The following is a 16,673-nucleotide window of genomic DNA, read 5'->3' as shown; positions in this document are numbered from 1 at the left end:
CTTTTTTTTAACAGCAACAAGCAAATAAGACTTACAAGGATTGAAAAATCTGAAAACAATAAGTATCAAATGATGAATAAAATAGATAAAGTTTCAAGCACAAAAGAAAAGGATAACCAAATCGATTTAGAAAAGCCAAAGCTCTGATATCAACTAATGTGAACCCGTGAGAGAAAAATCTCAAGAACCCACAACCCGATACTTAAGAAAGTCGAACCTTGGTATAGAGGAAAAAGAAAGACACCACAACCTTGGGATGGATGTTGATAAGCCTTTGAACGCCACAAGGAGATGCCTTGATAATTTCTAGTTCAATGAAGAACCAACAAGTGAGAGCCTCATCTTGCTTTAGATTGAAAATATGTCAAAGATACATGTGTGGTCGTCACCCCTTTTATTTTAGCTATAGTATGACCTAAAAATCTAAAAGGCCAAAAGAAAACTCATTTAGTAAGGCCTATGTAGACTACGTAGGTATTTTAAACTCATGGCATCATTACAACACAAATAAACCTAGAAATTGAGTCTAAATTAAGTCTACATATCCCTATTACATAAACATAAGACTTAAGTGGCTATTTAATCCCATCCATGGCTTGAATTATTAGGTTGACTAAGCCGCATGACTTGCTCTTGGTCAAACCTTCTTCAATTGTAACTTTGGCCTTCTCATCTTCAATTAGCACATTAAGTGCTTCCTTCATCTTCTTAGCCTTAGCCCTTGTAATTGAGCCTCCATTGATGCATAATGGATCATCAATAACATCTAGAGTGGGTTGAGCATGATCCATATTAGCTTATTGGGCAACTTATATACTTTGTTTGACTCCATCATTCCCCCTCCTCTCAAAAAGGATTCATCCTCGAATGTTGATCACCTTCGTTTGTCCATCTGTTTATGGATGACATGTTGTAGAAAACAAAGCTTTGTCCCCAACTTTCAACATAAGATTTTTCAAAAGTAGCATAGGAACTTATATCATGATCTGACACTATACTTCTCGGCATTCCATGAAGTCGCACGACCTTCCTAAAGAATATATTAGCAATATAGTTAGCATCATCTGTTTTCCTACAAGGAATAAAATAAGCTATTTTTGAAAATCTGTCCACAACAATAAAAATAGAATTCATACCTCATTTTGATCTAGGTAATCCTACAACAATGTCCATGGGAATATCAATCCAAGGTTCACTAGGAATTAGTAAATGTGTATCCAATCCATGAGGTAAAGATCTAGATTTTGCTTGCCTACATCTCACAAAACTTGACTACATCTCATTTCATGTGAGGCCAAAAGAAATGCTCAACTAAAATTTTTAGAGCTTTTCTTATACCAAAATATCCCATTAGTCCCCCACCATGAGCCTCTTGAATTAATAATTCCCTCAATGAACAATTAGGCACACGCAACCTATTGACCCTAAAAAGAAACCCTGCCTATAAAACTTCCTAAATGTAGCATGTTCACAAATTTCAAATACATTTCCAAAGTCATAATCATTAGAGTATGATCTTTAATGTATTCAAAACCTAACAATTTAGTGTTTAAAGTAGAGATCAAGGTATACCTTCGAGACAAAGCATCTACAACAATATTTTTCATACCTCGTTTATACTTGATCACATAAGAAAATAACTCAATGAACTCCACCCATTTTACATGACGTCTATTCAACTTACTTTGGCTCTTCAAATGCTTCAACGATTCATGATCAGTGTGAATGACAAACTCTTTGGCCACAAGTAATGCTGGCAAATCTCTAAAGCCCTCACCAATGCATACATCTCCTTGTCGTAAGTTGGATAGTTCAAAGTTGCTCTGTTGAGTTTCTCACTAAAATAAGCAAGGGGTTGACCTTCTTGTATTAACACAGCTCTAATACCTATTCTTGATGCATCATACTTAATTTCAAAAGTTTTAGCAAAGTTAGGTAATGCAAATAATAGTACAGAAGTTACCTTCTCCTTAAGTAAGTTGAAAGCTGAATTTTGTTCACTATCCCAATGAAAACTAACATTATTTTTAACAACTTGAGTCAAGGGTGCAACTAAAGTATGAAATTTTTAACAAACCTCCTATAGAAACTAGCCAACCCATGAAAGCTATTTAAAGGTAAGGGCTGACACCTGGAATGGGAGTCGAACCCATTACTATTAGTTCATTTTATTGGCAAAGCCAGGAATGAACTATCCACATGTGAGCAACAAAAAAGGCTATTTAAGCGCCTTTTCGATAAAGAAAGAAAGGGCTGAGAAAGAAACTATTAATAGACTATCTCCCTTAGTATCCGTTGTTGTAGCGCATGATAGCCTACACAATAACACTCATTTTAGCCTTTATGAAGTTAAGAGATAGCATCGTCTATTCTCTTACATTGCCATAGAGTGAGACTCACTATCCATGATCTAGATGCACTACAAAAATGCACTACAAAACAGATGGAAAATGACAAATCGGATCAGATATAATACGAATACTTAACTTAATGACAAATCGGATCAGATGGCACTACCTTAGTTATGGTTTTTGGTGTTGGCCATTCACGAATCAGAAAATCAATTTTACTAGGAAAATGCACTACCTTTTTGTAGTTTAAATGCTCATCTAAATTTTTGTTATAAATCAAGATGTCATCAATATATACTACAACAAAGTTCCCAATAAAAGCACACAAAATATGATTCATTAATCTGCTAAAAGGTGGATAAACCATACCTAGTCTTAAAAGTAGTTTTCACCCTACGCATTCGGATGATAACCAAACTTCAAATCAATTTTAGAGAAAATGCAAGAACCATGTCGGGAATAGGATGATGATACTTTACCCCACGACCATCTGTGAGAAGGTAAATCAAAATCAACTCTTCATTGCTTTTAGTTGGTCCATCAGGAACCTCATCAAGAAATACATTATCAAACTCCTACAAAAGAGATTTAACAGCATTAGGCAAAGAAAAGTTAAGATTGTTAGTGTTGAAATAAGCCTCCTTGTACAAAAGTACATAAAAGCTCACTTTTTTATTCTTTTGCTCCTTTTTCACTCTCATTTTTTATTCTCAATTAATCTTTATATACTTGCTTAGGAGTTAATGGTACAAGAGTTGCAAGTTTACCATGCATCATTAAAGAATACATCATGCATGACCTTCCTATCAAAGTGTCATGGTCTACCTAAAAGCAAATGACTTGTATGCATTGGCACTACATCATAAAGAACCTTATCATGATTTTGGGGTCTAGGATGTTTAGTGGTAGGTAAGCATAGCTACATTAGTGCAACTTTTCCCATCTATAATCATACTACATACCTTCTCTTTGATGTGGCAACGGGTAAACTTCTTTCTTCATTTGCACATTTAGAGCACGCCTAGTTAGGCCTTCACCTTTAACGGGATACTCTTCTACATCACTTTTCAATAATGGTGTAAGGCACTATCATTTTCAAACTCACTCTCAGTTTTAAATTGTGGATATTATGATGCTCGAAACACTTAAAGCATTTAATATCTCTGTTTCTTGAAGATTAGATAGGTTCTTTACCTTTGACCAATGGAGAACTACTGGGCTCAACCTAATTTCACTTTGCCCATGCTTGATTGAACCCTTCCTTTTGAATTGTCTTTCAACTTTCATAGACATATGCACCATATCTTCAAGCTCCACATAATGTTGCAACTCCACTACATTTGTAATTTCTGGATTCTTCTGCAAAAGGTGGAATTCTCACCCTAGCGGCCTCACACGGTCGGCCCCACGACCATCTGTGAGAAGGTAAATCAAAAAACTATAGTTGGTCACGACGGAAGACAATTTTTGTTCAAACCTTGTAAAAATTGTGCTCGATGAAAGAAACGCACTGATAACACGTCTCCCCTAAAATGCTTAGCATTCTCTCTAGATGTCGAATCTCGGGATCTTAAAGGGTCACCTAACTTGGTTTTTTCCAAATCACTGTGTCTCAAGTGGTACGATGTCATTTCCACTCAAGAACAAACACAAGTCTTTTCATCTACATTTTTTTCTTTTACGTCACACTCTCAAAAGCACATTTCTCTTTTTTTCAATGAGATTCATGACCCTAGCATTTTTTTCAATAACCAAATGTAGTGGGGGTCACTTAGGAAACCAAGGTATTAGTCCAATTATATGATTCATAACTATTTTCCGACATATCAACTATCAAGATCAAATATTAGTAAAATTAAGATAAAGATACTAGCAAATAGGCCAACATCAAAATTATTTGACTCAACAATGCCCATGTCATGCTACCAAAAATAGGAAAAAATTAAATCGCTAAAGATATGAGCATGCTTTTCATGAAAATGAGTCATCATATTAATGTTGTACTATAAGGAACAAACAATACAATACATGATGGCATGACAAACATGATGACATGATGACATGAAAGAAAAAAGCTAAACACATGGTAAATTAAACAAAACTAAGATAAAAATTAATCAAAACTAGGAAAACCTAACTAGACTAACTAAAACCCCAAGCCTTGAATTCAACATTGACCTTAATGATAAATTTACTGTGAAGGAGATGGAAAAAGAGGGTAGTGAGGAAGGTTACCAAGTGAAATATGTCATGTGTATATATCATCAATCTGCTGCTAGAAACGCTCCATCTAGTAGAAGTGTTCCTCCTCATAACACCGATGCTCCCACTCGCTGTGTCGATGTGCTGCCTCGACACAGAAATACTCACCTACATGACTATAAAAATCGTCTGCCCTCTGAAAGAGATGGTCCACAATGCAGAACTGCTTATCTGAGATACCCCTCTACTTGTCTTACTTGGCTTAGATCTCAATCGAGATGCGTCTCTGATCAACCTGCTCTGCTCTGATGGCATCAAAGAATGTGTAAAAATCTCAAAAATCATATTTAGAGGTCCCTGCAAAAGAACCAGTAAAAGTAAAAGAATGTTGAGCAAGATCAAGTTTTGTGGAGGGTTAAGCGAGATGCTCCATATCAATGGGCTCGAGGGGCGATGCGATAGTGGTCATGAGCAATTGGCCTGGATTTAGACAATGGTACGTTCGAGATCAGGTAGTGGAAGGGCTAGCTAGTCTCTTAGGACTAGACAATAACAAATTACCTTCCTTGACAATCATCTTCATTGCCAAACAAGCTTCTAGATCAATTATCCGATTACCTTTTGCTTCCTTGAGTTCATGCAAATCACACTCTAGGATCATGACAATGCAAAGAAACAACAACTCACTCTGTCTCACTACACCATCATATCTTTGCTGTTAAAACAGTGTGAGCTATATATAACCTGGTGGAGATAGTGAAAATAGGATTTTGGATGACTACGACTTTGACTTTATGATACATTCCTACTATAAATGCGATATCTTCCCAAAAGACAGTTCCACGAAAATTTCTTAGTAACTTTTTCTCTCCACACATGGAAAATCATAGATAAGTTGAATTCGCCCACGGGACATAGCTGAGTTGATTACGACGGAGCAAACTTGCAGAAGAGGGCAAGAGTTCGAATCTTGACGAAGCCAAGCAATACCCTCTTCCGTCGTGACCAACTGTAATTTCTCAATTTACCTCCTCACAGATAGTCATGGGGCCGACCGTGTAGGCCGCTAGAGTGGCAGATTCCACCTTGTAGAATAAATAAGTTGAATTCCTCCAAAGTCCACTGTTATTCTCTATTGAACATTCAAAAAGTTGTCTTTCCGTCAAGACTCCTCTCACCCTACAAAATGTTAACTTCCACAGAACTCAAAAACTCAAGAGTGACTCTCTCAATGGTGACTCTAAGGTAGGTGGGATATTTCATACTCATCAAGTCATCCCACCCTATTTTATTAATCATCTAATCAATATCATTCCTAATTTCTAACTTCACCAAAGCATGATCATCTATATACCGGGTGTTTACAACATTACATATATCAAGAATCTCATATCTAGCATTATGATCATCATTACGAAACATAATATCATAAGCTTTATTGTTACCCTCATCGTGTGTTTTTTGCCCTTGCTTTTTGCCACTACCTTCTCTTTCCTTTGTCATCGGCACTCAATCCTTCTCCAAGTTTTTTTCGCTTCCACATTGTATAATCCTTCATAAAATTTAGACAAGCCAAAATTCAAACAAAAAGGGTTAGGGGTTGAGTGGTGAAGGGAGAGAGGTGGATGAGAAGAAAGGTTCTTCTCTTGGGGTTAAGGTGATGAAGAGTGCTTCTGTGGAGGAGTGGAAAAACTCTAGGGAGAAGAAGAGAAGAAGGGAGATCTTCTCTTGAGAGAGAACTTGCTTTAAGAGAGAGGAAGAAGAAGCAATCAAGGGCTTTGAGAAGGCTTGGAAGCTCTTGATCTTGGTTGGGAAGAAGAGGGGAGAACTTTGAGGGAGAGGAGGCAAGCACGGCTAGGTTATGATGGAAAAACACAGGCAGAGTAACAGTTTAAAATCCTTCTCTAAAATGCAACACAGCAATGCCAAAAAGCACGACCTGACTATGTTTCATTTGGGAAAATAGAGCAAGCGTGTTTTGGCGGAGACACGGTCATGCTAAAAGACACGACTTGGCTGTGTTCTATTAGGGAGAGATTTTTCTGCAACCATTGTGGGGCACGATCGTGTTTAGCCACATGACTTGGGCATGTCCTTTGCTGAAGCTCTTGCCATGGTTGTTATGGGGCATGGCCATGTTTATCCACATAGTTCGGTCTTGTTTCATTCTGAAACTCCTTCCACACCTATGGTGATGCCACGGATAGCTTGTGAATGCTCTTGGCCCTAAAATAAATCAAACAAGAAATTAAGTTGCGGGAATAAAAGAAAAATTCAAACAAGTAATGAAAAAGAACTTGGGTTGCCTCCCAAGCAGTTCTTGATTTAGGTCATTAGATAGACCCCTATTAGTTGTAATTTGGAGCTTTCAGCTTAAGGAATGCATGTGCCCCTTCTTTATGGAGATCTCCATCTGAAAGTCCAAGTTTCACTCTCACTCACACCGGATGATGTACTTTCCAACTCTTTCTTTTTGTTCCTTTTCATGGTTGCTTGGTCTTGATGGTTCCTCCAAAGGATGTTTGCAAGGTGCTCCCTTCTTCTCCTTCTACATGCTATCAAATCTATAACAAATACTCTCGACATGCAAGAGGTTAGTGGCCTTGGATAGGTTAAATTCAAGTTTATCCTCTCTTATTGCCAAGGAAAGTTTATGATTTTTTATGTCAATCACTACTCCAGGGTAGCTAAGAAAGGCATCCCTAATATGATAGAGATCTTAGGGTCCTCATCCATGTCTAACACAATAAAATGAGTAGGGACTAGGAAACTCCTTATTTTTACTAGCATGTCCTCTAAAATACCAAATGAGTATCTAGGGGAGTAATCAACGAGTTGCAATATCATAGTCATTAGCTTTAAATCCCCTAATCTTAATTTCTTACAAATTGAGAAAGACATGAGACTTACACTTCCATCAAGGTCACAGAAAGTCTTACTTATTTTGGTCTTACTATAAGATACGAGAAAAGTTTATTAGTGGGGGAGAATGGAATTTATCTTGTGAAGATGAAATGAACGAAACTGATTTGGGTCAAATCAGAGATTGTTTGGTTAGTGAACCAAACGATTCAGTTTTGAACCAAATTGAACCAACTTGGTTTGGTTCGTGATGGAAGAGGTTTTGACAAAACGGATGCAATGAGAAGCTTCATCTTGGGAAGACGAATTGAACAAAATTAGTTTGAGTCAAATCAAATATCATTTGGGTAGTGAACTAAGCGAACTAAGATTAAACCTAATTTGCTACAGTAATCAGTTCGATTGCTATAGTAAACCCTAGGCTTTGAGCCGGTTCAACCCAACCCTAATCGCCACTTGACCCGTTCAACCAAACCCAAAAATCACTGTAGCTCCTCTTTAAAACGAGAATCGCGACCCTTGTTCGGTTTCCTGCCTGCGTCTTCCCCCGTGATTGCCCCTCTGCACGACCGCCGCCTGCGTGCTCCTCGCTCCGCTGCGCCCTTCGCCGCCCGCCACATGGAGAAGACCAGCGTCGCTGCCTTCCTTGTCTTGTCGTGATCCTATTTTCTTCCGCCGAGCTATCCCGATCGGCGTTTCTCATGATTTCCTCATCTCTCCCAACACCGACGGTTGAAGCCTCACAAACGATCGAATCAAGAGGCCGTCGACGCCGGCCTTCAGTCTCTGCGACTCGAGCACAATAGTCGTGCCCCAACGCCGCTTCTCCATTGCGTAGTGTCCTCTGCTTCAGCCGAAGAAGAAAGGGAGCTCGAGCGCCATTTGCCAGAAAGGAAGAGAGGAGAAACTCTATTCTGCCACCGATCGAAGTTGCTCCGTTCGCTGCTTGATTATGAGGTGAGTTGTTTTGAATTCTATTAGGTTTTTTATCAATGCTATTGGGTTTGTCCGGTTGTTGATGGATTAGTTTAGGATTTGGATCTGTGAGGTTTCAGTTGGAGCTAGGATTTTGATTTGGATTTTTTTTGTTGGATTAGTTCTGTGAATTGATCGGAGGTGACGTTCCTGTGAGATTTCGAGTTTGTTAGGATGTTGATTGTTATTGGGTTTGATGGAATTGAGATTGATCTATTGGGATGATCAGTTCCAATCTGTCTTGTATGTTGAATCGGTCAGATTGGATTGATCGGTTGATTAGGAGTTTATTTCAAGTTGTTGAGGGATTTTATGGATTAGGTTGGTTGGATCTGTTGGTTTCGATTGAATGAGCTAGGTCTGTTTCAATAGGGATTGTTCTGTTTATGGCAGTTGGTTCTGTGGATCTGATCTGCTCGGGACTGTTCATGGTTGTTGAGTTTGGTTAGGATTGTTGTTATTGGGATTCGATGGAGCTAGGATCGATTGGAGTTGATCTGCTCCAGTTGTTCAAGGCTTCACCATTGGATTCCACCAGTTGAGATCAGGTAATTTATGTTGTTTAATGTTTGTCTTAGATTAGTTAAGGGTCTGTTGTTTCGATGAAGATTGGTTTAATTTATTATGGATTATGGTTCTAATAGGATGTTGTTTTAGTTGTAGATGTCGCAATTAAATTGTGTTAATTAGATTAGGTGTGGCATGGATTTGATTGGATTTAGGTTAGGTTAGTTTTAGAGCGGGTTTATGGCTGAGGTTAGCTGTGTTAATTGAATTGGTTGGGTTAGTTTGGATTCAGTTGAGGTTAAGGGTGGAGTAGGAAGTTAAGTTGGGGATTTACTTTGTTGAAAGGAAAATTTAACATATTATTGTAGTAGTGAGTGTTGTATTTTTTTTATAAATTGTAAGACCTTGATTGTTGATCCTGCTATATATACGAATTTGTATTTGGGGGTTCTTGTTGCGACGTGCATCATATCAGGTGGGTATTCCTGTACTTGGTCAATACAGGTCTTGTTCATAGTGCATGACTTATTATAAATCTGTTATTAATTACCTTGTTGTTATCCTTATTACACTCATTGTTTGATACATAACGGTTAACCTTAATATGATCTTGTTGCTATCAATACAATGTCTTTATTTAATGTTGATCTGTGATGACTTGGTTGATTAATGTTGAGCATATCTTGGTAGATGTAGTAGTTACTTATTGAACGGAGTATCATAGCATCATAACATGTTGTTGTTGTTGGCCCTCACTAAGACCATTATTGATAGTGGTATAGTGAGAGCATTATCGCACTGCCTGTGTGGGTGCAACCAGGACTAGCTTGATATCTCTCCTAGAATACTGCCCCTCCACCTCATGTGTAGTTGGTCTGTTGTTGGAGCGGATGATTCTTGTTGTGCGCCCCAGTTCACTGCACTATGTAGATGTCTGGGGATGTTGAATGCGAACAGTGACCAAGCAGCTAGATAGCTCCCCTGAGATATTTTTCTCGCTCCCCACTCACGTGTAGTGGTATGTTGTGGAGTGTATGCAGTTGTCCTGTTTGGTGCCTCAGTTCACTGCCTGTGTAAGTGTCTGAGGGTGACGAATGTAGACAGTGACTATGCATGTTATTTGTGATGTGTGTTGCATATGTGCATGTATATGTTGGTAGTTTATCCTACTGTATTTGTTGATTATTTATTTAATGCATCTTTGTATGTGGTTGTTGCATTTGTATGATATATGCTTGTTATATTGTGTGACATTACTTGCATTGGTTGTATATGCATGGTATCTGTTATATGTTATTGACCTTGTTCATTAAGTATCCTTTGAAGAGACTGTATACCCTTTGAGATTCATATTTATATTTTTATGTTGTGCACTTCTATCTAATACCTACTGGGTATTTTATACTTACCACCCAGATCCTGAGATTTCCTTTCTTTCTCCTCAAATAGCAGATAGGGATGTTGTCAAGCTTGGAGTTCTATCGGACTGCCCTCATCTCACAGCAAGAGGAGTCACTGACTTTCCTTATGTGGTTTTCGGATTATTTTCGATGTGTAGTTTATGGAGTTTTAGTGCGTATTTGTGGTTTAGATTTGTGGTCGTAGCTAGGGACTTAGATGTTGACAAAATTTCGCTTGTGCAGTTTTTGTTATTTTAGTCTTGTGATGTTTATATTTTAGCTTTGTGGCGAAGTTTGTTGTTTGATGTTGTTGTGAGCACTATTGATATGCTTGGAGATTTTCATTGTTACGTAGTTGATATGTGTTGGATATGTAGTATGTGGCCGTGTGGGTCCTTTATCTTGTAGTTTTAGCAGTTATATATATATGTTGGATTGTAGAGCGGCCGTGTAGACCTTTATCTTAAAAATATATTCAAAAAAGTTGAATTGTTACAAGGGAGATGTTATCCGAATTTTTCGGACAAACGTCTCTTGGGAAGTAACACTTACCAATCGTGCATGGGATTAAAAAACTCCCTGGATCCTTGAGCTTTGGAGATAGTTTATTCTATCTAAATCAAAGCACTGCACTCCTCCGTTAGAGCAATCGTCTCGAAGTCTCTACCTTCCTCCGATGTGAAAGAATGTCCTTCATGGACTTTGCAAATGTCGGCATTTGTTGTAAAGCATCAAGTAGGGGTACATTCATGCAAAGCGTCTTGAGCATCTCCAAATATTTTCTAAATTTTTCATCATTCTTTGCTTTGGCTAATCTCTGAGGGAAGGATATCAGTGGTATGTAGGTCCTCACTAGAGCTTTGGAGTTAGGTTCTTCATTCTTGTACTCAGAATATTTAGGGGTGTCATCTTCATTAAGTGAAATTCGAGTCGCTCTATCCTTGTGGTTTAAACCACCATCCTCATCCTCTTTGTATATGTGTGGTTTCGCCAAAGCTCTACGACTCCTTAAAGTTATAGCATTGTAATGTTCAATGGGGTTCATCTTGAGTTACTCCAAAAATCTCCCTGGAGTTCATGACGACTAGCTAGTGATATGTACAACTTGAGTCTAAAGCATTTTAATGTGATTTACAAGATTGTCAACTTTACCATTGAGTTGTTTGATAGTCTCTTCAGTCATTGTTGTCACTTGAACTCCTTATTCTATTGGGTTTGCATTTCAATGAAGCCTTCTATCATTTTCTCTAATCTGGAATTCGATGGTGTTTGTTGAAATCTCGATAATTGTCCAAAGTTGTTTTGTCCTCCTTGATCTTGATTGTTCTTATAGGAGAAATTTAGGTGGTTCGTCCAATTGGGGTTGAATGTATTCGAATAAGGATTGTTCTGCCTCTGGTTGAAGTTGTTGATGGTGTCTACTTGCTCTACTTGGACTCCTTGTGAGGGAGTGATTCCAAATTAATAATTATCTGTTGCATGCCTTGTAACACCATAAATCTCACAAGAAACCTTAGTTTCGTTCACCACATTTACATTGAAATAGTTAACCTTTTTGTGATCTTGTCACAATTAGATCAAGGATGTTTAAATCATACTTCCCTGCGATCTTCGTGGGATTACCTTGTTCGGTTGACCATTGGTGATGATTTAGCACTACACTTTCTATGATCTCCTCGGCTTCATCCAGCCTCTTACTCATTAGTACTCCACCTACTATGGAATCTAAGGATACTTGTATCGTGTAAGAGATACCATTTGTAGAAAGTATAGATAATTAACCACTTCTCAAGTATGTGATATGGCCATTATTACAAGAGTCCTTTGAATCGGTCCCACGCCTTGAATAAAGATTCTCTGAATCGGTCCCACGCCTTGAATAAAGATTCTCTATCTTTTTTGCAAAACTTGTGATGAGGTGTCTTAAGGTCATCGTCTTGCTTGGAGAGAAGTATTTGTCGAAGAACCACTGCTCGCATTGATCCCACATAGTGATGCTATCCATCAGAAGTGAAAGAAGCCACACTCTCACCTTATCCCTCAACAAGAAGGGGAATAGGCGCAACCTCCAGTGGCACCATTATACTTTAGGGCATTGTAAATTTTTAAAAATACCTCCAAGTGTAGATTAGGATCATCCGTGGGTGCGCCTCCAAACTGATATTGCTCAACCATGTGTATCAATGCGGTCTTTAACTCAAAGTTGTTAGCATCGATCGAATGTCTCATGATGATAGACCTCAATCCTTTAATGCTAGGAGTGGCATAGCCCTTTAATGGTTTGTTGTCATCCTGGTTGTTGTTGTTTGTGCTTGCTCTGCCTCTAGTTGCTTTTATAGAGTTTGCCTTTTATGAAAAGTCATGTCAATTTCGAAATCTATAGGAAGATCTTTTGATTTGTCAGACCTTAGTATAAAAGGAAACTCTGATTGCCTAAAAAAATAGGAAAAGAGAAAAAGGAAAAATAACAAATAAGAAAAAAAATCTAGATTAACCAAATTACAATTGAATTAATATCAATTTGAAAAAGTCCCCAACAACAACACCAAAAACTTGATGAATGCAAAATCTGTAAGTGCACAGATATTGTTAAAATAATAAAATATCATCCACTGAGACTGTTGGTGCAATAGTTGCCCCAAGTGCATTGAGTTTCAATGTTTGGCTAAACCATGTTTAAAGTTAGGCAATTCTTATTGATCTAACATGTGTGATGCAAGTTTGCAGGAAAGTCCAAGTGTAGTCTTGGCAAAAGAAAAGTCCAAGTGGGTAGTCTTGGCAAAGGAAAAGTCCAAGTCCAAACCAAAGTCCAAGTGGGTAGTCTTGGCAAAGGAAAAGTCCAAGTGGGAAGTCTTGGCAAAGAAAAGTCCAAGTGGGTAGTCTTGGCAAAGAAAAGTCCAAGTGGGAAGTCTTGGCAAGCAAAAGTCCAAGTGGGAAGTCTTGGCAAGCAAAAGTCCAAGTGGGAAGTCTTGGCAAGCAAAAGTCCAAGTGGGTAGTCTTGGCAAGGAGAAGTCCAAGGGTGGTCTTGGCAAGGACTTGACATGACGAAGCTGATGGAAGCATCTCAGGCTAGTGCAGGGAGGCATGAGGCTATGGGAGGTGTTTGAAGGCCGAGGTCTAGGTCAAGAGAAGCTGAAATGGGATTTTTCAGCTTCACCAGTCGACTGGCCCTGCCAGCAGTCGACTGCTCATAAATCAGACGCACACAGAAAGATCAGTCGAGCCAGAGGAAGACAGGAGTCGACTGGACAGTCGACTGGGGTTATGGATAGTCGACTGTTGCCAGTCGACTGGTCTTGAACAGTCGACTGTGATTTGAACGTTGCAGAAAATTGGCAAGCATTTAATGGCATTTAATGCAAGATTTTGTTGCCGATTGAAGGCATCAGTCGACTGGCCCTGCCAGCAGTCGACTGATGTTGCAGAGATTATAAAAGAAGCCTGCACGAGAACAACTCATCTTCTTCGCCATTCTTTCATTCTTTCGTGCTTCTTTTGTGAGCGTTTTTGTGCTCTGTTCTCTGCTTTATTCCTCTCCTCCTAGACAATATTTCATATCATTTTTGAGGAGATCAGAAAGGTGTAAAGGTTTCTCCGCCTTCGAGTTTTCGAGAAGGAGAAGATTCATAGTGCATCGGGTGTGTGCGTGCGTGTGGATCCTTGGATTAGTCACCTCTGCGGAGGTGGATACCAAGTAAAATAAACCGGGTTAGCGTTGATCTCTGTCTTTCTCTTTTATATTTTTGCTTCCGCTAATCTCTGTGCAGAGAAAGATCAAGAAAAATCGAGAAACGCTATTCACCCCCCCTCTAGCTATTCAACCGATCCTAACAAGTGGTATCAGAGCCGGTTCCGTTTCGGAGGATCTAACCATCAACCGGAGCAACTAATGGCATTTCAAGAGGGTTACAGCACCGCGCGACCACCATACTTTGACGGGAATGATTTCGCCTACTGGAAAGGTAGAATGGAATATTATCTAATGAATGATATTGAAAACTGGTTTAGTATTGTAGATGGGTTCGAGATACCCAAAGATACCGAGGGAAAAGTCATCCCTACGAAAGATTGGACGAAGGATATGTGCAAGAAAGCGCAAGCCAACGCCAAAGCTACAACGACTTTGCAATGCGGACTATCAAAAGAGCAGTTGAGCAAAGTCGGACCTTTTGATTCGGCAAAGGAGTTATGGGAGAAATTGATAGAACTAAATGAAGGATCTACTGAATCGAGACGAGCCAAGAAGGATCTTCTTGTGAGTCAACTACAATCCTTCGCAATGAAATCAAATGAGAGTTTTGGGAAGACTTCCTGCCCAATCCTCCTGACTAGGACTTCATTGTCAGTCCTCTAAACCATGTCTTTCTTATCCAATCCTCCAAACTAGGTCTTCCTTGCCCAATCCTCCAAATCAGGTATTCCTTGCCTAGTCTTCTGACTATGACTTCCTTACTCAGTCGCAACTAGGACTTTCCTGTGCTACTTGGACACTTAGTTCAGCTCATTAAACCACTTCACAGATTTAACTTGAACCCTTTGTTATTATCAAAACTAAGGTTCAATCATTTGGTGCTCCCTGCACTAATATTAAGCACCATGTTGAAAAGGTTTCTTATCTCCATTTTAGCTTCGAATTTATGTCCTATCAATAAAATGTGCAAATAGTAGATCTCCAAATAAAAAGGATGAAAATAATATAAAGGTAATGAATTTATGTCAAATATGCTCATGCAATTAAATAAATGCATGCAAAATAGTATCAACAATATATGCATGAAACACACACATCACCAAGAGACCAGAAGGGTGTCCGAATGATTGATTGGGAATAAATCTTGACTGACAGAGTTGGAATTTTTCAAGCGACTAGAGGGAGGAGTGGGGCAATCGGATAGAGAAGTAGGTGACCACAACATCCGAGCCACCACAGATGGCTTCCAAGTGATTGGCAGTGACGAGAACTAGCGATCCGAAAGAGTTGGTCAAGATTAAATTTGACCTAGCTCCAAGGGACCAAAAGGAGTTCAGTCGACCTAAGGCCGTGGATGACATTATTTATCAGATAGAGTTTGCAGCTACGTCAGCATTGTCTAAGCGATTGGAGAGGTTCCAATCGACCGGAGCTTTACCACGTCAGCATCGACAAGAGTTTTATAAAAGGGAGCTCGAGTCAGAGGTTTTGATCAACAAAATTCTTTCCTTCTCGACTACTCTCTACGTGCTCTTGTGATCTTGTTGCTTTGTTGCAACAACGTATTGCAACCCCATGCTTCAACTCTGATCGATAGTCTTTACATATAAACTTTCATTATTTTGTTGATGTACATTTTTGTTCTTGCACATCAATTTTTTAGATTTTTTTTAAAGGTTTCTCCACCTCGAAAGATTTTTCGGAAAGGAGATTTAAAATAAGAATCAATTTTTGTTAATCTGTACATGTCGATCTTTGCTTGAATGTTTGTTTTGCTTTGCATTTTAGTAGTCATTACATATTCAACATTTTGATTGCTTTTGCATGCTTGAGTTGCTAAATCTCTCTAAGTATCAACCATTGCATGCTTAGAAATATTACAAGTAAATTGTTCAATCTTGCTTAGTTAAGTTAAATTTTATTTCGCTGCATTATTCTTTATCTAGGTTTAATTTTAATATTAGCTCATAAAATTTGTAACGTTATTCACCCTTCCTTCTAGCATTGAGTTTGATCCTACATAGGAGACATGGTCAGACCGTGCATAATACTTAGTTGCAACAACGTATTGCAACCCCATGCTTCAACTTTGATCGATAGTCTTTACATATAAATTTTCATTATTTTGTTGATGTACATTTTTGTTCTTGCACATCAATTTTTTAGATTCTTTTTTTAAGGTTTCTCCACCTTGAAAGATTTTTCGGAAAGGAGATTTAAAATAAGAAACAATTTTTGTTAATTTGTACATGTCGATCTTTGCTTGAATGTTTGTTTTGCTTTGCATTTTAGTAGTCATTACATATTCAACATTTTGATTGCTTTTGCATGCTTGAGTTGCTAAATCTCTCTAAGTATCAACCATTGCATGCTTAGAAATATTACAAGTAAATTGTTCAATCTTGCTTAGTTAAGTTAAATTTTATTTCGCTGCATTATTCTTTATCTAGATTTAATTTTAATATTAGCTCATAAAATTTGTAATGTTATTCACCCCTCCCTCTAGCATTGAGTTTGATCCTACATAGGAGACATGGTCAGACCGTGCATAATACTGGAATGCATACTTCCAAGGTTTTTCATCTCCAATTAAGTTCTAAATTCACGTCTTGTCAATGAAAACACACAAAGAGCAGTTCTCAAAATTAAAAAAATAAAAATAATATAAAAGCTATGAAAATATGT

Source organism: Curcuma longa, chromosome 8 (assembly GCF_044706935.1).
Source record: "Curcuma longa cultivar G26 ecotype Majalengka, Jawa Barat chromosome 8, ITB_CL_G26_1.1, whole genome shotgun sequence".
NCBI classification, from domain to species: domain Eukaryota; kingdom Viridiplantae; phylum Streptophyta; class Magnoliopsida; order Zingiberales; family Zingiberaceae; genus Curcuma; species Curcuma longa.
The sequence above is the reverse complement of the archived record's forward strand: the minus strand, read 5'-3'. Positions refer to the sequence as shown.